This window comes from Aotus nancymaae, unplaced genomic scaffold (genome assembly GCF_030222135.1).
Source record: "Aotus nancymaae isolate 86718 unplaced genomic scaffold, 86718_ANA_hifiasm-v0.15.2.pri h1tg000003l, whole genome shotgun sequence".
Lineage (NCBI taxonomy): Eukaryota > Metazoa > Chordata > Mammalia > Primates > Aotidae > Aotus > Aotus nancymaae.
The window spans coordinates 52037499-52065222 of NW_026988414.1; the positions used below are offsets into that span (position 1 = coordinate 52037499).

The 27724-nt window shown below is 37.1% G+C and overlaps 1 protein-coding gene and 1 pseudogene across 3 annotated transcripts in view; one reads left to right on the forward strand and one right to left on the reverse strand.

Moving 5' to 3' along the window:
* SLC24A2 (solute carrier family 24 member 2) overlaps positions 1-27724 on the forward strand; it is a 293748-nt gene that overhangs the window by 59525 nt on the left and 206499 nt on the right. The window lies entirely within an intron of this gene.
* On the reverse strand, positions 22131-22618 carry LOC135276735 (uncharacterized protein C11orf98-like; annotated as a pseudogene).

Consider the following 27724-nt stretch of genomic DNA (forward strand, 5'->3'; position numbering starts at 1 on the left):
TGGACATCTATAAAAAACATAGTGATAGGTACCGTTTTTGAGCACCTGCTATGTGCCAACCCAATCTCAGTGCTTCTCCTCCATGTTTTCAATTCCTCACAACCCTGGTAGATACCGTCATACTCATTTCACAGACCAGAGAGATAATATTTGCTCAAGTAGTTGGAGAAACTGGCTCACAATGTTTAGGTGGTAGCTGCCAGGCAGTGAGAACGCGGTTCCAGTATGCATGAGGTCCTGCTAACAGATTGCTGTGCAAAGTATGAGCTGCCTGCAGTCACCATTTATTCAGTTTCAGCTGTGTTTGGTGTTTTACCCATGCTACATATATTAATCAGCTAGGGCTGCTGTAACAAAATACCACAGACTGGGTGGCTTTAACAGCAGAAATCTGTTTCTCATAGTATTGGTGGCTAAAAGTCCAAGATCAAAGTATCAGCTGATTTGGTTTATTCGTAGCTCATAGGTGACCAGCTTCTTGCTGTTTTCTCATATACTGTATGTGCGTACACACACACAAACGCACATACACACACATAGAGAGAGAGAGAGAGAGAGAGAAACAAGTGTTCTTAAGTGTCTCTTTTCATAAGGACACAAATTTTATTAGATCAAAGTTCCATCCTTGTAATTTTATTTAATTTTAATTACTTCTTTATAGTATCTTCAAATACAGTCTCACTGGGGGTTAGAACTTCAACATTTTAATGTGGGTGGGGGCAGTATACAAACAGTCAATAGCATTATGCATATAATCCTCACAAGAAACATATTTTACAGATGGAGAAACTGAAGCTCAGAGAAGGTAATTTATACTAGGAGCTAATGGCAAAGACAGGATTCAAACAGAAATCATGATTCCAAAATTCACACTTTTTCCACCAGTTAGACCACCTTCTAAAGTTTATTTGGTGGTTTGATATTAAGACAATATGTGAATGAAAAGAATTGCTAAACTTAATTTATCAGCTGCTTTATGTTCTATGCTAGTTTGTTTTGTGCTGGCTTATTTTGAAAGATGAACTCAAGACAAATCAATTATCACTTAGCATTTGAACAAATAGACTATAAAGCAAAATGAACTGAAAAGCGTGACAGTTTTAAGTATGGTCAGGTGCTTGAAAGATGAGTATCTTTTTTTCCATTCTCAAAAAATTTTTATTATCAAAAGTAAAAAAATAACCTAAGAGTTACGGGGTTTAAGTATAGAAAGGAGTAGGAGTGATGATTTAAACACTATTAAATGTGACTTTAAATATAGTCATTTTTCCTTAGAAAATATATGCATCAAAAAATATTTGAAGCATGTTTAAAGTTTTAATGCAAAAGTAATATATTCATATTTTAGCAATTCAGGCAATAAAAAAGGTATGAAAACCATTATCAATATACATATGCATGTATTCTAAACAACCAGTGACTCTTGAAGTAGATATAAAATTCTGCAACTTGCTTTTTTCATTTAATATATAAGTTGGGTATGTTTTCATGTTGTTATTTATAAACTTACCTCATTCTGTGAAGCAATGGCCTAGCATTCTTAAGGTTGTGACATCATTTGTTTATTCACCTATTGGTGGGCAATTTAGGTTGTTTTCCATAGCCACAAAAATATGGCATTGAACATTTTTGTACTTCTACCTTTATATACATTGACAGATAAATTATATAAGTTATAAAATTATCATATATTTATATAATTATATAATCCTACAAATATAACTATGTAATTTATCTGTAGGATAAATGCAGTTACTGTATCAAAAGCCTACACATTACTGATCTTGATAGATATTGCCAAATTACCTTCAAGATAAATTTCTACCTTCAAATATTTTGCAAAGACTCATTCTACATCGAAGGCAGTGAAATATTGTCATGGTTCTCACTGCATTCTGTACCTTCTCTTTGGTGACACTTGTTCAGAGGCCTGAAGGAAGCAAAGGAGACCGCAGGCTGCTATGGAAAGTGCTCACAAAAGCAATTGAGTAGTCCATTCGCTTTCCCCACAGCCTGGGGTAAAGGGACCTGGCATTCATGCATTTAAATGGCAGTGACTTTCCATTTTTTCAATTGTATGTTTTTAATTGACAAATGATAATGGTACATATTCATAGGGTACACAGTGATGTTTAGTTACATATAATAATGTATAGTAATCAGATCAGGGTAGTTAGCATTTCCAAAATCTCAAACATGTATTATTCCTTTGTGTTGGTAATGTCCAATGTCCTTCTAGCTGTTTGAAACTATCTAACATATTTTTAACTCTAGTCATTCTACAGTTGGTATGGAGCACTAGATCTTATTCCAGCCCTCTAGCAGTAATTTTGTATCCTTTAATAAATCTCTCCCTAGCCTTCCCTCCTGCCCTGTCCAGCCTCTTATATCCTCTTCTCTTCTTTTTACGTCTGTAAGATCACTTTTTTTTTAGCTTCCACATATGCATGAGAACATGTACTGTTTAACTTTCTGTTCCTGGCTTATTTGACTTGTCCTCAAGTTCCATTCACGTTGCTGTGGATGACAGGATTCCATTCTTTTCATGGCTGAATCGTATTCCATTGTGTATGTATAACACATTTTCTTCATCCATTCACCTGTTGATGGACACCTAGGTTTAGTCCGTATCTTCATTATTGTGAATAGTGCTGCCATAAATATGGAGTGCAGATATCTCTTCAATACACTTACTTCCTTTCCTTTGGATAAATGCCCAATAGTGGGATTGCTAGATCATAAAGTATCTCTATTTGTTGTTTTTTGAGGACCCTCCATACTATTCTCCATAGTGGCCGTACTAGTTAACATTCCCACTAACAGTGTATAAGAGTTCTTTTTAATCCATATCCTTGCCAGCATTTGTTATTTTTTTGTCTTTTTGATAGTAGCCATCCTCACTGCGGTGAGATGATGCTTCCTTGTGGTTTTAATCTGCATTTCCCTGATCGGTGATGTTGAGCATTTTTTCGTATCTTTGCTGGACATTATTATATCTTCTTTGGAGAAATGTCTGTTCAGTTTTACTTCTTATTCTTATTTATGCAGCAGACATTTACTGTTTACTGTGTGAAAGGTGAAATGATGGGCATTAAGAGTGTTCTAAAGATGAGGAAGTCAAATATGACCTCCCTCAGGCTCCTGTGCTTCACTTTTCTTTTCATGACAGGCAATTATTTTAGTTTTTAATTTGCATACAGTAAATTTTCTCCTTTTGGTACGCTGCTTCGCTTTTTAGTCTCAGCCTCAACTCAAATAAAAATGACAATATTTTGGTATTAAATATGTCCTCTCTCTCATCAGTAAATAAAACCTTCTAGTCTAGTGTTCTTTGAGCCTCTAACTATACAAAAATCGAGGAGTCTTTCAATATCTGGAGCTTTCTAAAGCACCAGTCTGAACAATTAAACTTGTTTTTGGATGTAAAATGCTGGTGACAGCTGTCATTTTTTTTTTTTTTTTTTGAAGCAGTTATGTGGTCTTTGAAAATTGTGCATGCCTGTTCTGAGCCTTTTTCCCGCCAGAGTTGAGAACCTTCTATAATCACTACATGTGTGACAGCTTAAGATTTTTTCGTTATAACAAAGCAGAAAGAATAAAAGAGTTTTAATGAAAGGTATAGTCTCCAGAGCTGAAACTACATTACCAACCTGAAGGCCTGGAAAATGCTAATACTCAATATATTAAAAGAACAGCCAGCTTAGTCCCCTTAATGCCCATTTGCCTGAATTTATGAGATATCATTCTTTTCAGCTTGGCATTTGTGAAGTTATCCAGCTGGGAGTGAGTCAAGTTTTTTTTTCTGTCACTAATTCATTAAAAACGTCAGTCATACAAAGAAACTCACGGGAGACCATCTGCCTTTCTGAAAACCTTAAATACCCAAGAGAAGGAGGAACTGTACGCCTTGGACCAGGACTGTGACTGTTGCTCTTAGAAAGGGCACAGCCTCGGGTGAAGGCAGGTTATACCACGGATAATGTGTCTGACTGTGGATCAGAAAGGGCATGGCCTCCATGGCCAACACACCTAATCCCACTCCCGGTCCCGGCTTCCTTACCTGGCAATTAGTGGAAATCTGTGAGCCTCAGCCATTTCACTTGAAAAGGGCTGGTAATACTGACCTCCCAGAGCTGTTTAGGCCCTCAGGGTTAACCTGCTTTCTTTCACTTTTATGACCTTTTAGAGATGTACCACGAACACTGGAAGCAGCCCCTTTCACCACTGAGAAAGAGATAGGAATGATCTCAGTTTGTAATTTCTGATTTTTAAACGTAAATGACCATGTTTTTAAATAAATGTAAAACTGATCAGTCCTTTGCTGAGAGGGATGTAAGGTAAATTATGATAGGATATTTTTTCAGAGTCTTCTCTTCCACACTTAGGATAAATTCGTTTTAAAGTTATTTCTTCTGGAAAAGGATTTATAGCAAAATTACTTGAATCTCTAAAAAAAGTAATTGGAGAAAGAGTAAAGAATGTCATATTCATTCATCGAACAAATAGGCACAACTGTCTGCCGCATGCTAGCCATTGTTCTAGGTGTCTGAGCTCCTGCAGGGAACAAAACTGGCCAAAATCCCTGCTTTCTTGGAGCTTCCCTTCTTGTATGGGAGGAAAGACAGCATAAAATAAATAACTAAATGATGTAGTGTGTGGGAAAATGCAAAATGCTATAGAGAAAAATAAGTTAGGAAAAATAGTGGGAAGAATTAGAAAGTCAAACTCTAAATGCCAAATGATCACATGCTTAATGGGATGTCAGTTTTTTAAGGCCACTTTTCTAAAATTTGGATGATATCTGAAGTATTCTTTTTTTGTTTCATGGGTGATGACAAAAATATCATGTATACAGATCCCCCTCTTCTTTGGTTTTATCCACATAAAAATGTCTAGTATTTATGTCAACTTAAACTGAGGCTATAGCATTAAATGCCAGCAGATTTGCTTGATAAGAAGAACCTAGGAATGGTAGATGCCACAGACACAGAATTGCTGTCTCTTCTTTCCTAATAAATAAGATGATACAATCTTTGCTTCTTTAATCATGGCAAAGTTTCACCCTGAATGTTTTAGGTGCTTCAGTGAAATGAGAACAAGCAATAAATCTGGGATTGACTTTACAGAGGCATCTGACAGTATGATGATCTAACATGTACTACCAAGTGATAAATAAAATACCATCTTTCTGACATGAAGGAAAAAAAACAAAATGTACCCAGGAGCATTCATTATAACTTTAAAGCCAGCCTAAAATCTTCCCTTGGCATAAAAGAAAAGAAAGGCTCTATGTATCACGTTGAATATGCCTTGGGATAGATCAGTTCTACAGGGTGCAAAAATATTCGATAGAACAGTTGGTAAACTGCAAATGAATTTAGCTATGTTAACCATATGTGAATAATGCCATCCTGTAATGATTTTAAGTGAGTCATATTCATGACAAGTAGAGGATATTTAATGCCAAATGATTGTATTAGCCAACAGGAATTTGATAATCATTATGAAGAGAGCAAAATGACATTTCACACTCTGTTCAGTTTGGAGAAGGTCGCTGAGGTCTCCAGGAACCAATCACAGCTTTCTCTTCTGTTCCTTGTCCTGTTGTATGGGGAGTGCTGTGCTTTCTGATTGCTCTTTGGAACCACACTGCAATTTTACTTGCTTTCTTATTAAAACAAACAAGAACGAACAAAATCAATATGAGTGAGAATAATACAAGCTTAACATATTCGCACACACCAAAAGACAGAACTAAAGTTTATGGAACCTGATTTCGCCTTTTCCTTTTACCTTTTTAAAAGGTTGGATATTTTCTTGAGGTTATATTCTTTTCCAGGCAATTAGAGTGTTAATACTGCAGCAAGAAGACTGCCTATTGAAATAAAGTGTAATCCTATGCAACGTTCAGTGTGAAATGTTTGTGCACCAAGAGGTGACTCCAGGGAGACTGGTTTTTTAGGAGCTATAAAGCTGGAGGCAGAAATCTTGATTAGGGCTCATAGGCTTTGACTCTGCTTTCATTCTTCAATAAGGATGTGGCCTCCCTAGAGCTGAGTTTGCTTCAAGAATCAGGACATCATGATGTTTGTAAATATTCCTTGTTAAGAAGAAGGTATACGGAAAGCAAAGCTTTTTCCCCAATGCTATATATGTTTGGATATAAAAGGACCAGGGTACAGCAGGAATTGGGTTTTTCTTTCGAGTCTGACATTACTGTACCCCAGGGGGGAATATGGGCAGCAGCTGTGTATCCTGGGAGTACGGACAAACTGCTCTCAGATATGCTACATTGATTGCTGATCTGTGGGTCCATATTACTTCCATTCAGTTCTGTGTCTTTAGAAACATGGAGGAGAGCATGTAAACTCTTCTCACCACTTCTCACCCATAAAAAATTGCAGTCATGGTGGCTTTTATATATATATTTAATACTGCAATCTTTATTCACATACCATCTCATTATATTCTTGTGTATGTTTCCTTTAAAATGGCAAAAATAAATGTGCACAAAAGTAAAATGCTGTAAAAAATAAAATGCTGCCGTGTATATAAATGAAGTCCTAGGAAAAGAGCTTATTATGAAGACAGTTTACCTCCAACTCTGAAAGTTTTTATGAAAACATTCGACAGAGTTTGTACGCATTTCATCCTAAGCCAAAATAGAATAAAAATAAAATGTTGAGCCAAATTCTTACCTAAACTATTTACTTATTCTGGAGGAGGCACATTTGGATTGGCATTCGCTCTTTTAGCTACTGAGAAAACGACTGATTGAGTTATGTGTAATTATAACGTGCAACATAAAATTAACCACTTACCAGATGTACAACGTTCAGGATATAATCAGGGTTTCTCAACCTGAGCACCATTTCTTTGTTGTCGGGGACTGACCCGAGCACTGTGGCTCTTTAGTGGTATCCCTGGTCTCCACCTTCTAGATGCTGGTAACACACACACTCTCCAGTTGAGACAACCAAACATGTCTCCAGATGTAGCAAAATGCCTCTGGGGTACAAAACTACCCCACTGGCATGCACAATAGTGGATAATATAACTACAGTATAAGAGAGAGGTTTTGGATGGTGCAGACCAGGGCCGGTAAGGTTGTGGAGCAGGTGAGCGAGCACCTCTGGCAAGGAGGCTACAAGGAAGAGGTGAGATTTGACTGGTGCTGAAGGTTGTATAGGATTTTGGATTTAACTGTGGTTTGCTTATTAGTCTCCCTTTAATGGGATCAAATCTGACTAGTGTTTGTTTGAAATACACCCTACTGGTTTCAAAGAGGTTTAAATTTCTAAATATGCCAGAATTTGTGCATAAATCAGAAATTGAAAGAATTTAAATATTTTTTATTTCCCTTTTTAAACTAAGAATGAATTTTTCCTGAACTTAATAATGTGGGTCTTTTGGAATTAAAAGCATCTGGAGGTAATTAGATTTGGAATAAGCTGAATGTTCTCCATTTACAAATGTCACAAAGACACTTGGCATTGTTTTGCTGAAAAGGAAGTAAAATATCAAACTTCGTATTAATAATGTTAGCTTTTAGCAGGATCTCCTCCCAACCTCTACCCACACCCCCAAAAAAGCAAAATGCATGTCAAGTTGTTTAGACATTGTATTCCATCCCCAGTTCATCTTTTACAAATCAAAACTGTGCGAAGTTGTCTTTCAAATATTTATTGAATCTTTAATTTAATCTTAACTTTGAAGGCATCAAAGTTTAAGTCTGCTTAAGCATTTAAGTCTCGTTGAGCAACATCCGCTACGCACTTAACCAAGTGTGAGATTAATCATGATTCTGTATCCACCAAACTTTGTAGTTCTAAATTATCCAAAAAAGAAGTCTTCTAGAAGGACTTGCTCTTGAATTCCTCTTCAAATGAGTTAACATTCTCTCCCAGGTGCAACAATTGTGTCAGTATTGATATCACTATATAGGAATTAAATTATAAGATTATGGCAAAAATTATAAAAGTGTTGACATTATTGAGTGTACCATAAATCAGATTATATCATGAGTTAAATTATAAATTAAAGACATATAAATAGTTAAATGCATTCCAACAAATGTAAATTGTAATAAAAAATAGTATGGAAAAATGCTCACATCAACAGAGACATACCTTGTACAGCACTCAGTGTCTAGTAGACTCTCAAAAAAATGTTTGTTGAATTAAGCTTTTTTTTATTAATTTCTGTCCTGAAGTATGATGTAGGAAAAACTTTTTGAGTCACAAATTTTGCTATAATTTTTTTCTCTCTTTGCCTATGGCCCTGGACTTCTATTATTAATTATTAATAGAAATTCTTTTGAAATTTGATTTCAAGAAGAATTCTATGAATAAGACAGTAAATGACATGTCCATATCTGATTCAACTATACTGGGACACAAGGTAATAGCTCCTATATTTCTTGGAGTCCCTTCTAATGTTATACTCGATCCTAAAGTCATATGGTCAAAATTGCTTATTTCACAGGGTCTATGTTAGAGTCATTATGAGATGATGAAAGACACAGCTTATGGCTTAAGATGGTTTGGTGGGGGACCTTGACTGTAAATTAAATGGAAGATGATAGAATGTTTGGAATGGAAACACCTGTATTAAATATTTTTTAAAATGAGGGAAGAGTACCAGATGTTCTGTGGGCTCATTCTTTTTTGGTGCATCTTATTTTCCTTTGTTGTTAGCAGAAATATGAAATACATTAAAACTCCTTCACATCTATGCAACAAAAATAGAATAAGAAAGCAAATGACATGACTGCTAGATAAAGCACTATCTAAAATAATTGCCTTAAGCTATTTGGAGACTTATTGTAAATTAGATTGCAGGAATGTGCATGATAAAAATGGCATCTGTCATTTAAAAACAATATAATTTAAAATGGGTCCATGTGCATGCTTAGATTGACAGTCTTTAAATTTTGATGATAATTTTATCACTACCACCCCCAAGCCCCAATATTTTATGTGCCGTTTGCTTTGGGATTTTCCTTGAATTAAAAATTGAACAATCTTATTGCAGTGCAGAAAGAATTTCATTACTTTTAGAGGTGACCTCCCAGATTCTATTAGGGCAATAAAATAGCCTTTCACAACGTCAGTCAAAATATCTTTCCATATGAGCTTCACCTGAGTCTAGCACCTCCAAATGCTCTAGAAACTCTGGCATTTCTCCTTCTGCCTGCCCTTCCCAGCCAAAGTCAATGATACATGTGTGCTAAGATTGTTTGGGAGTCATATTCTTTATTGCTTTTTTTGTTTGTATGATTCTGACACTGGGATTTCTGTAGCCTAGGCTCTTCAAGTTGAGAGTTAGTACCTTGAAGATAGTGATTGAATATCCTGTTTTTTTTTTTTAATATCCTATTTCTTAACTTCCCAGAGAAACTAATTCACGTACCTGTGTCTAATGGGCATTTTGTAACATTACTAACTGGTTATTTCTGATAAATACCCCATTATTCCTTTAAAGACTGTCTTGACTTATCCTGCACTTTTGAGGTATACCAGCAGAACTACAAACTACCTATTCAACTATTTTCAGCTTTTCTTCCAAAGATGTAATAGCATCAAAGGAGACATGATTTTTGTTCATTTTTGTCCAGTAAGCCGTACTATTTTTATTTTAAAGTGATACCAAAATATATGTTGAAACCAGCATTCTCATTTCAGCTCAATTAACAATTATGTTATGGCAATTAACAACTATGAAGAGTTATATTTTTATTGCCTCAAGAGAATTGATAATCTCATAAACTTTCCAAAAGAACATTCTTGAAGATGGTATCTGATTTCCTCTGTTTCAGCATTCCTAAATCCAGTTTGGTTTTCACCTAAGGAAATCTATTAGCACCCACTTCCTACTATACATAAAACTACTTAAATACTCTTCTCTATAATTTCCATTTGGATTTGAGCAAGACCATGAAGGTAACATTTACAAAAAATATAATAGCAGCTGACAGGTAGTCTCTGGGATGCTTTCCCCTCTCAGGAGGGATTGCATAACCAGTGGGGTGTGAAGAATTTGGAAAAGTACTATGCAAAGTAACCTGATATTAGAAGTTGGAGAGTAAAAGAGTTTGAAAATATGAGATCTAAAGTAACGAACCTCACTAATTTAGTGACTGTTTTCAGTTATGTGAAGAATAATGACAATGTTTTCTCTATAAAAACACAAGCATAAAGGCTCAAAAAGGAAATAAACTTTGTATGGCAAAGATTATGATTAAATAGGATTAAACTATCCTCAAAATGAAGGCTAATAGGTGTTGGAATGATTAATTTAGGAGGTCTGTAGAACTGTTTCATTAGGAAGTCATAGGAATGATGAAGACAGATAAAGCATCTGAAATGATAAATGTCATTTTAAAAAGCCTCCTGTTTTAATGCTTCTTAAGATTTCTCTTCATTTATTATTTAATTTATTTATTAATTGCCCTGATTTTATCAGATTTATCTCACGATTAAAGCTTTTAAAGCTTCATTGTGAAAAAAGAAAGAAGACTTTAATGTTTAGTTATTTTGTTGGAACACATATTTCTGTCTTCTCTTCTTTCATTGCTGGTACACCAATCAAATGAGAGCACCAGCTCCAAAATAATAAGTAATTTCAAATACACACAAAAATTCTTCTAGCCAGTATCAACAGAGGGTCAGCATTTCAGAATATTTATGACAAAAATGGTTACTGTAACTGAAATCATTTTGCTCTGGGTCTCTATGAATATACAGAATTGATGTTTCATTTTAAAATAAACCAGGTGAGTTGTATTTTTAAAGTGGGATTTTCAGAGTGTATTTTCAGAGTTGGAAATTTTCAGGATTAGATGCTGTTTTTCAACTTCTTTCTTTTTAGTTTCTTCTGAGGAATTTTGAATCCCATCACTTTGGAACAACAGTGATTTTTCTTAAATTTATAAAAGGCCATTGTTACTATGGAGTTAAACTTATAGGAAGAAGGATCATAAACTGATATTCCTATTATACACTCCAGAGCCCAGAGCAAAATTGCTGGTACCTAAACAGTCACTTGTGTCAAGCACTGTACTTTGGGAGTGTAGACAATCGAATCATGAAAATATTAACATTGGGGAAATATGTGATGCTAGTAGAAGCTTTAGATAAAACACACACACACACACACACACACACACACACACCATTCTACATACACACAAATTGAGAACTACAGAAAGAAAATCAAGAATATGAGTTTCTATTTAAGTGTTTGTTATTGAGTTGAGTCACAAATACATTAAATCCTCTTGAGCCACATCAAAGTGATTTGTTGTGGGGGGACTGGGTTTGTTGTCATTGTCATTGTTAATGCACAATATGTTCAATGTAAAGTATTTCCGTATCACAGACTTTGAGACTCCAGCATTAGGGAAAATTCTTAAGCACCATGGACAGCTACAGCTTTCTTCTAGCAGTTCCGCAGTTTAACAGCACTCGGGGACCAGTTAAGAATTCATTCTGGGCTCATAATCCATATGTTCACTGTGAAATTCCACCTTGAATTTTCAGACCATGGTGTCTCAAGTCAGAATTTTCATCTTCACACCATCGTTGAACAGTTTGTGTGCCATCTTCTGCAGCTCTTTCACAGTATCTGATAAACAATTGTAGATTCTAAGAATAAGTCAAATTAATGTCCCCAGAGCTCCAGATCAGTGTGGTTGGGTTTTGTGGGGCACAACCAGGATGTCTTAAGATATGATATTTTCAACTTTTATTTTAGATAGAGGAGGTACAAGTTGAAAATTAAAAAATAAATACATTACAAATTTAAATTTTTAATAGAAAAAATACAATATAGCAAAGAAAGGGTTGCCTATGTTTCTTGATAATATTAAGTTGGTACTTAGTTTTAATGGCAAAAACTGCAATTACTTGTACACCAACCTAATAGTACTGGCAACATAGCATTTCCAGTTTATCTCCAGCCTAGTTCATCCATTTATGTTACTTTCCCAACCACAGTAGAAATTTCATTATGTGAATCATATCGTAGAGTTCCAATGGGATTTGGAAAGACTTCAGAGTTACCTCATTTGAAGACTGAGACCATGAATGCTAATGTGGCTTGCTTGAAATCTTGTAACAATGTGTGTATGTATTTCATGTATGCATTGATGAACACAGTTTCTAGGTGTGATCAATTCTATTATGTGCAACTAATGGAAACCCAGAGAGAACACGATTCAAAAGGAAAATAAAAACATGAGCTAAAAACCTTTTCAGCCATGGAGATAGTTATATGAAGTGTCTAGGTTTGAAATCCATTTTATTTAATCAGTGAACTTGCTGATATTCTTGTAAGTACTCAAGATTTGACCTTAATTTAAAAATGAAAGTTTCCGTAAAGTCCTAAGTGCAGCCCAGGCTGGTTCCTTATTTCTCTGCTCTGCATCTCAACCTTCTGGGCCCTTTCTCCTCTATCATTAACAAGGGTTTTAATTGCAAACTCTCAAGCAGTCCAGTTCCTCTCATTTCTCAGCCTCAGCTCTCACTCTGCACAAAAAAGGTCTAGGAAGCAATATAGTTAAACGCAGAACTCTTCTCACCTGAGAGTGTTGTAAAGAAGTCAGAAAAAAACAAAAAAATGATGTGGAGTAGTCTAGGTCAGACAAGAACCAGAAAAATAGTGCTAAAGAAATTAGAACTAGGTAGCAAATCATCTACAAGTTTTTAACATGTTAGCCACACTTCCTCATCTACTAATTTGGTGACAAGAGTGTTGTAATAAGTCCCCAGAGTAATAGTGAGATGCTGCTACCCAAAACTCAATGCTAGTAACCATGGAAAACAATGTCTTGTGACTACGAGCACCAGGCTAGCAAGCTATGCCCTAGAAAACTTCTTCAAGCAATAAAAGTCTTAGCAGTTTATGCCCTGAAGGAAGATTCTGAAGGAACTCTTGAATTTGTGTTATTATATGAAGTAGAGGTAGAAGAGAGGTGAGTGAGACTCATTTTACAAAGGAACTTGATTGCTTTCTTCTAATATTCAGTGTGACAGCTATTGCACATGGATTCTTCTTTCTCAAATAGTTTGAAATGTGTCAAGGGAAATGTGTCCCACTTTCACAGACCAGCTCTAAAATTTCGAAAGGCAAGAAACAAGCATAAATTCAGAGAGAGTCATGAGGGAAATAAGTTGACAACACACTTTAAAGTTCCAGAAGTTGAAGAGCACTGAAAATGGGTCATCTTTTAATGAACTGAAAGAAAGCATTCCCACAATGGAAACATGATGTAAGCATTTGAACATGTATGAGATTCATGTCAAGGTCTAGTCATTCAGTGTCTAGTCATTCAGTGTCCCTGATGCAGTGACCATAAGCCTGGCTGCCACTAAGAACCACGGGTGCCAGTCCAAGTAACATGGTGATGCTATAAGAGTGTTAAATTGGCTGGACGCAGTGGCTCACGCCTGTAATCTCCACACTTGTGAGGCTAAGTTGGGCCAATTGCTAGTACTCAGGATTTCGAGACCAGCCTGGGCAACATGATGAAACCCTGTCTCTCCAAAAATTACAAAACAATTAGCTAGACATGGTGGCACACACTTGTAGTCCCAACTCCTCAGAAGGCTAAGGTGAGAGAATGGTTAGAGCCTGGGAGGCAGAAGTTGCAGTGAGCCAAGATTGCACCACTGCACTCCAGCTGGGGTGACAGAGCCATACCCTGCCTTAAAAAAAATGTTAAATCAGCCAAATGCACTGGCTCACGGTTGTAATCCCAGCACTTTGGGAGGTCGAGGAGGGTGGATCATGAGGTCAGGAGTTCGAGACCAGCCTGGCCAACATGGTGAAACCTCGTCTCTACTAAAAATACAAAAATTAGCCAGGCATGGTGGCGCACACCTGTAATCTCAGCTACTCAGAAGGCTGAGGCAGGAGAATTGCTTGAACCCAGGAGGCACAGGTTGCAGTGAGCCGAGATCACACCACTGCACTCCAGCCTGGGTGACAGAGCAAGACTCCATCTCAAAAAAAAAAGAAACTTATTAAATCATCTGGACATTATTTTTGTCTTTAGACATCCCAATCTGATTAGATCTTAACACACATATGCATTTTCTTCTTGTAATAAAGTTTTTCGTGGAATTTTCATTTAGTGGGGTCACTGAAGAACTAATTCTTTGATGATCTTTTAATGGAAAAGCCTACTCCAGTATAATCACTGCAAGAGGCTTTAGATTATTTTAGTCACAGAAAAAAGAGGAGAAGGTGTACAGAAGAATTAAGAAAATAATTTAAAAGTCAGCTAAAAAAATCAATAAATTGGCCCAGAACAGATGAACAGGCTACTATGTAACTTTATTCTTGAAAAGTTTAACATTAGGATGTAGCTAGACTTCCATTTTTCTATAATTATTTTAAAAAGACAAATCAATGGGATTTTTTGGTTGTTATGTTCTTAATGACCTCTGAGGCAAATACTTTGGCAGCAACTTTTTATGGATACATGCATTTTATCCTGATTATTTAAAAATTAGAAATTCGTCTATAGTGCATATGATAATTCTTGGTTAATCAAAGTACTAAGCTTACCTAACCATTTCATTCCACCATCATTTCAAAACAAACCAGTGTGTGCTGGGCTATGTGTGAGGTATCTTTTTCCTATGGAACCTTAGTGTATCTCTCTTTGTGGTCTAACATTCCCATTTTCTTTTCTGAAAACTTGAAAATCAGTGAACCAGCACAACATATTCAAGTTTACATAGAAATACACTGCAAAACTTGGAGCCCTTTGGCCTGTCTTCCAGGGTGCTAGTCAAATATTGTCAGTGCACCTTACATTTTGAGAAGAACTCTCACTGTCTCTGGCAAAGTGAGCTGCAGTAGTTCATTATCCAGAACTCAGATATCAGATCACAAACAACTTCAAGCATCTAGAATAGCACCAAACTATGTTTGATGGAGGAGAAAGGAACACTGGGAGAACCAGTGAATGTGTGTTGTAAAGAATATTTTACCCAACCTTTGAGCATACAAAAATAACAACAGTAAGTAAGAATACCTGGAAACTCAGAGATTATAGTAGTGTCATTGACTGACCAGACTGAAAGCATTCAGACATGACCAAGGCAAAAGACAAGAAAGCAGAAAACGTGGCAAATAACAGAATAGAAAAGGAAAAGAGACTGTGGGGATGGGAGTGATGATAGTGGCTATAAACTGTAAACACCAAGAGTCTGTAAGGGTCAGATAGGGGAGGTAGACAAAGGGGCTTATCAAAATCCTGTTCTAGATCTCACTGGTCTCTCAAGATATGATTGCCCTAAAGGCAAATATCAGTCATCAGCCCCAAAAGAATACCATTGTATTGGTCAGGAGGGTCATATTTAACATGAGGATAAATCAGATCACCCCTGGGATCACAGAAGAGCATCACTGCCTACAAAGTTTATTGAAGGCCTTCATACGTGTAGTTCACCAGTGACTATAAGTGCCATGAAGCCAGGAACCTTGTTCTATCTATCACTGGGACCCAAGTTTCTTGGTTCATAGTAAGCGCACAATAACTATGCTGAATGAAATAATGAGTAAGCTGCCATCATTGTCATATAATCAGGATAAAATGCATTCATCAATAAACAGTTGCTGCCAAAGTAGAGCTTTTGGCTGCAGAATACTGTGAACATGTGCTGTTAGATAGAGGTAAGCGTGTTGTACATGGTATCTTGCAATATAGATTCGGAAAGGCAAAAGGAAGAAATAGAAGAAAAAGGAAAGAAAACATAAAATGACTTGAAATGAGAAAGCCTGGAAAACCTAGCCTGATAAATAGATTATTTCTCTTTCTCTCTTCTAAAATAACTTGATTATAGATGCTCTTCATAAAGCCTCTAATTTTGTAAGTTTGTTGTACATTTTACTTATATATTGTTAAAGCTGCCATGCTTAGCTGAATGGGGATACCTCTTTTATTTGAGTTTTTGTCCCTGAAAAGAGAATACTTTTCTCTCCCTCCCTCAAAACAACTGCAACGCAAAATAACTTGAAAAGACACGTTTTGAAGAGCAAATCAGAAAAACAGATTAGTTTTAGTTGAATAATGCATGATATTTTCTGCTAGACACTTTGCCTGGTTTTAGCCTTTGTACATAATCAGCATATAATGCAGCTATATAAAAAACTGCCAGTTGCTTATTTCTTCAAGAGAATGCATTTATAAGCACTCTCCAGCCCTCTGAGGAGCGTGTAATTGTGTGCCTTGGTCACATTTGCCAGCTTCCCTGTGGACTGTGACTGGGTTCAAACGCAATGAGGACAGGTTGACTGTTCCTACAGGGACTGGCCTTGTAGAAAACTAAAACTTTTGACTTTCAGAAAATATCCGTAGCACAGAGGTATCTGAGGAGTTATAATGTTGATTCCAAAGAACAAGCAAAGACAGAGATGGATGTGGAATACTTCCCAAGGGCCTCCGTTTTTTGTACCTTCAGGGAAAGATTATTTCAAACCTGAGCCCTACTTGAGGATACTCTTCTTCTCTCCAGTTAGGCAATTATGCCTCTAATCTTGAAGGGGCAGGGTTAATAGCTTTGATCATCTTTCTGCCTGTCAGTGTATCAACTGAGATACATTTCAGAAAGCAAAATATTATAAAAGGAAATGCAAGAGGACTTTTGATATTTCTTGCAATTACTGTATAAAACATTCATACTTATTCATGAAAATGTATTTTGTAGGTATCTGTAATTCTTTTCAAAGCCTGACATTGGGAAATACTTCAAAAACAATGTAGTCTGGCATCTGGTGTCTAGAAGTGTTAATTCCCTGATGATGATCATTATTACGGTGTTTGGAGGTGATGGTGGTAAGGAAGGAGTTAGGGGGAAAGGTTGAGGCAGCTTAGAAGTAGACTTTTCCCACCTCTTCTCACATAAATTCTTGGATTACTTTGTATCATTTGACTTACATCTCCCCATTTCCTTCCTCCCCACCCCACCCCTAAGAACCACTGTTTATTCTCTATCTATCTCTGTACAAAGTAGCAGATACGTAGGGCAAACGTGTCTCAAGATCTAATGTACAACATGAAGACTATAGTTAATAGCATATTGTATTCAGGATAGTTGCTAAATGAGTAGATTATAGCTGCTCGTGCCATAGGGGATGAAATGGATAACTCTGTGACATGATAGATATTTTAATTCATCTAACTATAATGACCATTTTACTCTATATATGTATTTCATAACATCATGTTGTAAACCTTAAATAGATGCAAGAAAAATTTTTTTAATTCTCAAACAACTCCTCAGGAATGCTCTTCCTCCATTCAAATAGTGAAAGGGAAAAGGTAAGTGATGTGAGTTGTCAAAATGGCTGACTTAGAAATCACCAACAAGGTTTAGAGGAGTACTGAGAAGCTGATGAGACTCTAGAAACAGAAGTAAAGATGGTAATTGATTGATTTTAGAATTAAGATAACCCTGAAAGTGAAGAGCTGTTCTTGGTCTTTGATTCAGCCGTCAGTTTTGTACAAGACAGGCTTGGAACACTGCCTTTATGGTTCTGTGTGTACTGCACTCCATCTGGAAGAGGAATCAAGTTGTAGGGTCACCCTTGGGGTCATAATTCTGAGACTTTTACCCACCCTTGCTTGCACATATGCATAGCTTCACAAAAGGGTAGCCATAGGTCACACACACACACACACACACACACACACACTCTCCAGATTTCCTAATATTAAAAAGGTTACCAGTGTGTGTTGTTGTAGAAAGACTTTCATCAGTAAAAACCTAGAAAATATGAAAGTAGAATTACGTAACTTTTAAAAATTCTAGTTAATATATTAAGAAGTTCTTAGTCCCTTGAGATTTTTAGGATCTGAGGTGTTATGAAACTTCATTAATAATTGGCTAGATCCAGGTTGTAGAAGAATATTCTGATCACCTACCAGCGGTTAGGGTATATTCTTCCCTTATTCTCCAAAATGTACAATTTACTTGGTGCTTGTAATTTCTTTTGAATATTTACAGTTATTTCCAGAAGAAATTCAGCATTTTATAAATTAGTCTAGTATTCTTAAAGAATTCAGAAAGAATGTAACAAATCATCAGGGGGGAAAGCCTCATTCTTAGAAGTAAGTAAGGACTTCAGTACATGATTAAATTTCCTAGGCTGGAGTCACTGAATTGATAGGCTTACACACAGTAATGCTAATAAAAAACTCTTGGAAACACATTTCCATTTATAACTATGAAGGAAAATGCAGGCCTTTCATCAGGCCTTTTTCTCATTATCAGAATATTTTTTGCTCAATGGCAAGTAGACATCAATGTTAAAATCAGGTAAAAACAGATTCTTGATGATATGACATGACTGCAATTTTAGGTCTCAAAATTGATACTATTCATAAAAGTGGTCGACAAATATATTTAAAATTATAATTCATTTTTGCATTCAAAGCATAATTTTAGATAAGGTGAGTAAAAGTGTGCCATTATTAGAAAATTTCCTAAAGCCTTGTCATTGTTATATAACAACCAATAACAGATTTTTATAGCTAATTTGAGTTGAAGCTTTTCTGTTGGCGGCATGCCTCCTTTCCCCCAGAATGAAAACTTCCTGCCTCACTTTTGACTTTACAAATGGTGCAGGTACTTCCTTCCTTCCTTCCTTCCTTCATTCAATAAATATTTATAAAGTATCTACCAATCAACTAGATACTAGGTGCTAGGATTACAGCAGTAAACAAAGGAGGCAAAGTCACAAGAAACAAAGAAGTATCTGACATAATGTTAGCTAGTGATAAATACTGGGAAGAAAAATAAAACAGGGAAAGGGGACAGAGAGGTACAGCGTTTTGCAAAGGATTCCCTGGAGATGGCATGTGAGTATTGAACTAAATTAAGTGGGAAAGTGAATCATGCAGATATCTAGGGCAGTGATTCTTTGCCTCTCCAGGGACATTTGGTGTCTGGAGAAGTTTTTAATTGTCACAACTGGGGGAAGGGATGGTACCGGCATCTGGTGGATAGAGAACAAGGATGCTGCTAAACACCCAGTGCTGCAGAGGGCAGGTCCCTGTAGCAAAGAATTATCCAGCTCAAAGTGTCACTAGCACTGAAGTTAAGAAACCCTGATCCAGAGAAAGAGCATTCCAGGATAAGAAGAAAGTAAATAAACACAATAGGCCATGAGATGGCAACTTGCTTGACATATTCAAGGAAGAACTAGGGGGTATATGTCACTGAAGCACAGTGACAAGCTGCTACATTTCAGGAAAAGAATTTGGAAGATAGCTCAGGGCCACGTCCCATGGGGTAACAGGCAAGACTCCTGCCTCTCGTTTGTCTGCTCTGCTTCCCTCTTTATTAAGTTCCTGTTCCAAACTCCCCAAGGAGAACTAGCCAGCTTTGTTGGCAGATGTCCTAGGAAGTTGACTGGGTTTTGGTGGGAGACAAGGATTTCACATATGCATTTGCCTGAAGAGTACATTCAAGCCCATCTTGCACCATGATGCATCTTAGAATTGGCTCTCCACAGGTTGGGAAGATCATTTCACTAAAGTTCTGGAATAGAGTTTTCGAGTGTAGTCATTACTAGTCTCATAGCTCTTTGAATGTATATTAGTGAAAATGAAATAAAATTAAACATTCAGTTCCTCCAATGTACTAGCCACATTTTATTCCTAACAGTCATATGGAATCCTCATGCTAAGCATGGAATTCTGATTGCCCTCAGTCTCTGGGGCCATTTTCTATATTGCTCTTATCCTGACCCTCCCTAGACTTTTTGTGCTGAGATACCCACTGACCTCTTGGAAGGGCGGCTACTTTGGTATTGTTCAGAGGCACAGACAAGTGTCCTCCACTGGCTCCAGGCCTTTTCAGATGGCATGTGGATGACTACCAGGTTTATGCTTGACTGGCTAGCCCACTGCCCTTGTTTTTTTAAATGATGGTTCATAGGGGATCCTGAAGTCCTTTTGGGTTGGCAACTTGCATTTAGAGCTCTGGTTCTGAGTCTGGTTTGCATCATTTCTCCTCACTGTGTTATTTTCCACTTGCCCACACTGTCACTTCTATTTTGCTTTTCTGCCCACACAACAGAGATTTTGTTCTAAGATATGAGTATTACTCAGTGACTCTGTTTTCTAACTTTAAAAATAAGTTTAAAGAACAAAGTATATTCAGAATTGCAGATACGGATTTCATATTTCTACTTAGTACATTGTATGGTATGTGCTTTGATTTTGTTTGTTGGATGTGTTCTTCTAGAAGTGAAATCCCAGGCATTATCCTTATATTAAGCTGGCAATGGCTCAGATTTGAAAGGACAACAACGCTAAGATGAGAATTAGGCTCCTCAGGCTGGGTGCGGTGGCTCACGCCTGTAATCCCAGTGCTTTGGGAGGCTGAGACAGATGGATCATGAGGTCAGGAGTTCAACACCAGCCTGACCAATATGGTGAAACGCTGTCTCTACTAAAAACACAAAAATTAGCTGGGTGTGGTGGTGAGAGCCTGTAGTACCAGCTACTCGGGACGCTGAGGCAGGAGAATCGCTTGAACCCGGGAGGCAGAGGTTGCAGTGAGCCAAGATCATGCCACTGCCTCCAGCCTGGGCAACAGAGTGAGACTCTGTCTCAAAAAAAAAAAAGGAATTAGACTCCTCAATCAGTAGAGTTTGTTCTCACTCATAATTTTTTTAAGCTCTTGATAGTGGATGCTTTTAAAATGCTTTTTAAATGTTTATGGCATTGGTTGTCAAGTTTTGTGGCTTCAGGTTTCTTTTACACTCTTAAGCATTATGGAGGACCCCAAAGAGCTTTTGTTATGGGGGCTATATCTTTCTGTATTTACAATATTTGAAATTAAAACTGTGACAAATTTAAAGCTCAAGAAAATCCAAGCACACGTAACTTCAGCCATCAGAGCAATTTCATTATCACACATCGTGTAGCCTCTAGAAGAATCCACTGCATGTTTGTGAAAGCATAAAAGCAAAAAAGGCAAACAGCATCTCAGAATTGTTAGGAAAATAAATTTTGACCTCACAGACTGCTTAAATAGAAATACAGTCACCCTCAAGAATTCCCAGACCTTACTTCAAGAACTGCTAAGCAGACAGTTATTTTGCTTCTATATAATATTTTTTCTGCTACTACTGGGTTAATCTTCCCTTGGCCTGAAGTGGCCAGTAGATCTCTGTGGAGAAGAAAATAGGTATGTATTAAGTATATTCTCTGGGCCTGTTCCATCATCTCCCAACTCCCAGTTAACCACCAATCTCATTTCATGTATAGTTATCCATTTCCACTGGCTTGAGGATAGGATCACCTCTCCCTGTGTTCCTGCAACAGCCTCCTAGCTGATTTGCAGTCCTCCTGGCTTGTCTCGGTCCTGGCCAGAGCAACCTGCTTAAAGCCCCAGTGCAACCATATTTGACCCTGAACTTTCCCGCAGTCCTTTGGATGAAGTAAAACTTCTTCCACATGACTGACAAGGCCCATTCATGACCAGGCTCTACAGACCCCTCATATCATTTTCCTTCTTTCTACTACCCCCACCCTCCACCCCTTAGTGTATGCTAAGACTCATATCTTAGCACTTTTAATTTGTTGAACACCTGAACATTTGTGCCTTTCTTACATTTGAACCTGTAAATGTGTTATTTCCACTATCTGGAGCCTCTCAGCTATTCCTGGCCAAGACCTACTGGTCCATCAGATCTCAATGTAGACATGACTTCAACGAGGAAGACTTCTTTACCACCACCACCCCCCGGTGGGGTTGGTACTCCTCTTATTTGCCCCTGTGATACCTGGCCTTCTCCTTGTCATAGCACTTGTGACACTGCAGGGTAATTGTGTTCCCCTTGGTTGTATCCCCTTACCTGAAAGCATCCTGAGGTAAGGAGACATGTCTCGGATCATTTGCATCCTCTGCCTTTAGGGACAGATGATGGTCTCATGGTACACAGTTGTTGAATGATGAATTAATTAATCAGTCAACATTTTTTTTTTCAGAGTGCTAGGGCTTTATTACAAATGAAATTGGCTGCTAGAGAGGCCCTTCTCCAGTCTTTATTCTGTACCTTCTTCCCTCCCAAAGACATTTTTCCAGAGGAGGATTAGGGAGGAAGAAATCTGGTGAGTGAAAGGGGGCATTGCTTTTGCCAAAGTCCTCTGAAACAGCCACTGAGCCCTTCTGGATCCAGTTGAGAATCTTCTAGAGGAAGAGGTTTAGCTCTCACCTTCAGGGGCCTTCATTTCTACATCCTAGGGGCCTTTGTCTTCTTTTGATCTTTGCGTTGTGGTTCACTAGTCCTGGCTGGCTTTAAGGGGGTTTCCGCTTCTGTGGCTGCCTTCTCTTTCTGGGCAAGCTGGATCTGCTGGAGAAGTTTTCTGAGCTTCTTCCTCGACAGAGTAATGTTGGCACGTGCACTGGATGCCCGCTTCTTGAGGTGGTGCTGTGTGATCAGCCCTTGGTCTGTCACAGCCCCGACCACCCGATGCCCCAGATGCCACTCCCAGTCCAACACCCACAGGTGCTTGAATAACTGCTGCTTCAGTTCCGTTTGGGGCCAGTTGATCTTTCTCTGAAGAGTCCCCATAGTCGTGCCACAACACCAGTTCCTCCATTCAGTCAACTTTTTAAGTATTTCCTTTACAATAAAGGCTTTATGTGCATTATCTCATTTAATCATCTCAGCTTACTTCCATTGCCTAAACATCCCAGCAGCTAAAAAACAGTGAAGCTGGAATCTGAATCTTTTTCTTACCATCATATGCTGAGAACAAAGGGATCATCCAAATGGGGACAACTTACAGAAATGAATAAAGTCTAAGGTAAATTTTCGAAGGGAAAAGGCAGGCAAAGAATCATTCTGACAAAGCAGCTGGGTCCTCTTTCAACTTCTAAGTGACATTGCTGGAATATTCCCAACCAGAACTCAGAGTAAAACCACTAAAAATACTTGTTAAGGGAAACCGATCTGTTTCATCCTGAAAGTACTTTCCCAGTTGGCAGTCTTGAAAATGTCTATGTTCCTGGAGCTTTATAGCCTTACTTAAAAAAAAAAAAAAAAAAAGTTTCGTTTTTAAAATAAATTCCAAGAGCTCTAGGAACATGAAGGTTACACAGACTTAGTTCACATTTAGTGGAAAATTCTTATCTTACAAGTCTTTCTCTCTTCTGACAGTTTCTTGTTACGTTGATTAAATCCCCATGGGTTGTTTTCCTCCAGTTCAGCCTGTTGGTTTCTGCTTATTTTTACAGAAATAACACAGTAAAATTCTGAAAACAGAAAAGGAATCGAAAATAGAGTTTTATTATTTATATTTTTAAAGAGGTATGTTCATAGTAGATGCAGATACACAAACACAGAAAAAACTTTAATTTCCTGTAATTCTACCACTGTTGGTATTTTAATATATATTCTTCCCATCTGTCTGTCTTGCACATACACACACTCTCTCTTTCTCTATTTCCCTCTCTTTCTCATGTGTGAATGTATGCATATTTTTAAAAATTTACCAATATAGTATCATGTGGAACTAATTCTTGTAAATCAACCCATTTCATTTTATTGCAAATATCTTTCTATGTCATCAATCATGTGCCTCTGCTTTTCAAACTTTAATACATGTGCGAATCACAGGGGAACTTGGTGGAAATGCAGACTCTCAGGCCCTCCCCCAGACTTACTGCAACAGAAAATGCATCTTAACAAGTTCCAGGTAAAGGTGACAATATTGGTTCACATACCACATTTTAGTAGCAAAGGTTGAAGCCTTTTTTGAAGATGGCACAGGGTCCCCAGTGTTGATGTGGTTAATTTTAAGTAACTAAGCCCCATATGGTCAAACATTGGAGTTATTTCCAATTTCTGTGCTAGGAGGAAACACATTCTTACAAATATTAGCATATATCTATCAATATTTCCTTAGGAGAAAAAGCCCTGTAGATGGTTTGCTGAATCATACATATTTTGAGGGCAATAATTTATTTTTAAGGATTACAAGATAGTGATTCATTCTACTTCATAACACATAAGACTATAAAATGTATCCATAGTACTTCCTGTCATATATCTGCATTTTCTCCTATCTGCAGTGAACCAAGACAGAGCTTTGATATGTTTTATTATTCTGATCAAAGTGCTGTTTTCACTTGAAATGGCTTCACCTCTATCTTCAATTCATCTAATTTTATCCACCCTTCAGCATGAGAGTTTTAATATTGCTTCTTCCTGAAAGTCTTCCCTACTAGTCCAACTTACAGTGGGCTCACTTGCTAAATATTTTCACTGTTATTCTTTGGGTCAGTTACCTCAAAACACACTTTTTACTTTCTCTTGATACAACTTAAATATATGATTTTCGTCCCTCTCATCTCCTTGACTGGATTATAACTGACAGAGGAAAGGGATCTTCATTGTGCTTTATCTAAGCCCTCTGCAACCCCTCTCATTCCAAGAAGGTCTGAGTATGATAGAGAAAGCACAGGATTTGGAATGAAAGGGCTCATGTTTGAGGCCCAGCTCTGCCATTAACTGAGGATTCAAGGAATAAGTCATGTAACCTCTCTGAGCCCTAGCTTTATCATCTGTAACATGGAAGCAATATCTGCACTGCTTACTTAATGAATCACCTAACAAGGTTATTGTGAAAATTAAGATTATAATCCATCATATCATTTCCAAAAATCTAAATAATTCAGTGAAAGTCTCAATGTAGAGCTTGTCTCTAAATTTGATATAGATATGCAAGTCTCTCTCTCTCTCTCTCTCTCTTTCTCTCTTTCTCTCTCTCTTTCTCATATACACACATTTACACACACAAACACAAAAGAATGTATCTCAAGCTCAGGAACTTAACCCAACAACAGTATCTGGCAGGAACTGAGCAACATTGTTTTGTTTTCATTGTATTACATTTATTTACTTTCTTTTCAAAATTATTTTACTTTCTTAATTGGCAAATATAAATGTATATATATGTGCACAATATGAGGTTTTACTATATGTATACTTCATGGAATGGCTAAATCAATTAATTTATTTTCTATTTATCACAAGCAATATTGGTTTTCTAGGTATGGTAGTGATATCAAGTTCACTTTTTAAATAAATGTATTGAAATTTTAAAAGGTACGTCAATTTAAGGTAAAACACTTGGTAAATAGTAACACATAAATTAAGAAAATATGGCAAAATATCATGCTGATGTTATAAAGATGACTGAAGTTTGGGCAACATCTAACTATAGGAAGCCACCGCCAACTGTAATGTAAGATGCAGACTTCGGATGTTACTGTAGCTATTATTATGTAGACTACTGGAGACCAGTTCTGGGAGCTCTAGATTTAATAGATTCTCAATAAAAACACTCAAATGTATGTTAAAATAGAGCAAAAAGTCAAGTGTTCTGTTATGTGACAAGTCACCATTGTTAAATTTTGCAGAACTATCCAAAGTATATCCAGAAGATTGTTTGCTTCTGATGAAGTTAGATACACATGTAGTGAGGGGCTTTATCAGCATAACTAAGATGAGTCAACATGGTTCCAACTGGGAGAAAGTGGTGAATCAATTACTTTGCATAGACATTACTCTTCGTTATCAAAAACAATAAATATTTTAGGATCACCAAGTTTACAGAGGATACTTTGCTGGCATTTGACTAAAACCTACATTCATGAGAAAAACAAAAGGTTTAGTGTCCTTTGAATCATCATGATTAGTTCTATTGTATTAGAACTCAAAGCAAGTTCACAGAGTTTTCCATTTAACTCTGAAATCTCTCAAGAAAAGGAGTAACTTTTATTAATTCTGTCTTTACATGAAGAAATGAAATCGATCAGAGAGAGATTAAGTGATTAGTCTAAGATCATGTGGTTATTTATAACTAGAATGAAAGACAAGAGATTCTGACTTTATGTACCTTGTAATTTTGTTATTGTTTTCCATCCAGGGTAGACTTCTGCTAGTCTCGGAATATTAGATGATTTGACTCAAGTGTTCTAGATTCGGATTGTGCCAAAGTGGGATTAAATTAGATGGATTAAAATAAATAGCAGGATTAAATTAAATTAAGCGGAATTAAGATGACGCTGGATATGATTGATTTCAGGATAGTGCAGAGGAATTTTCACCACCACATTCTCCTGTCTTGGTTCTGATTATAAAGAGAAGAGGAATTCAAGAAGGCTCTTTCAAAGAATAAGGGGCCACAGCTTGGCCTGCTTGTACCAGAAGCTTGGTCAGCATCCTTCAAAGCAGTGCTGTACTATCTTCAGACCTGCGTCTTTATTTTAGCCCAGTAAGATCTGTTTCAAACTTATGCCCTCCAGAACTGTTAAATAATAAATTCATGTTTCTTTAGGCCTCTTTAGTTTTTAATAATTTTCTACAGCAGTTATAGGAAACTAATACAACACAGCTCAGAGTTCTTCCACCCAAAGGGCAAGGGAGCTGAAATGTTTATGTGTCAGCTCCTACCAGTCATTGGCTGAGTGCTGCTTAGCATGGTCGTGTGAATTCCTTAGCACTCAACTAAAGGTGGGTAGACGCTGGCCATTAGAAATCAACCAGAACACAGTAAAGTGCTAAGACTCTGGAAAAATGTACTGGGCACCATCAGATTCTGCTACAATATGTCTTTTATCTGCCTCTTCCTTTTTAATCTGTCTTCACAATCATGGTACATGTAGATCATCCCCTTCCATCACTCCACCAGCACCTTCCCTAAACAGAGAGGGCCTTCAGTGGGTTGTTCTCTTTCTTGAAAATCTTCAGCTTTCCCATAAGAAAAGATTCTTAAATAAGGTGGACCAGACTTCAAATAATATGTTAGGACTTAGTCCTCTGATACTTTAATCTTAGCCCTTGAATTTTTAAGTTTGAATGTACAGAAAGAACGGTGAGTAGGCTTGGGTATCTATTTGTGTACAAAGTTCCAGACTTGGCATATAAACCTTCGGAGTCTTGAAATGTTGATCCCTTAGGTCTGCATTCCTTAGAATAGCAGTAACACCATGAGGAAGTGAGAAAATTGATTTGAAAATGAAGAAGGTTAATTAAAGGAAACAAAACTTCAAGACATGTGGTTGTCAATTGACACTAGAGAAGCCAAGACTGAGAAATTCTGAGTTCTGCACATTTACAGAATGTCACAGGTATATTTAGATAAATCCAGAATCTAAGGAGATCTAATTGCTGAAATAACTTCAGTCTACCAAAGCAAGGACGTTCTCACACTTCCTACTTTGCCTGCCCTAATGGAAAGTGCTTACGGTTTCAGAGCTTTCTGTGGAAGACTTCAAGCTCAAATGACCCCATAAAATTTGTCCACAGTCCTCAGATTGATTTTCGCAAGTTCTTCTTACTTTGTGTTTGCTATTGGTCCAAACCATAAAAGGGTGGAGAAAGGAAAAAGAGTGCATACATTTTTAACATATCAAAAAATCAAAGTAAATAATATGCTTTAAAATTAGAACAGAAAGTGCTGATGCCAGAGCATTTTTTTTTTCAATTCTTCTTTCAGAGTAAAGGGTGGAGTGGGGAAAGACAGGGCCTAAGAAAGGAAGAAAGCTAACATTGACTGAGTCCCGCATGCGGTGTTTAGTTCACATCGACCTTCTGAAGAAGGCAGTAATACCTCTACGTGACAAATTAGGAGGCTAAGGTTCAAAGAGGTTCTGTCATTTTAGTGATGTCATAAAACCAAGAAGTTGGT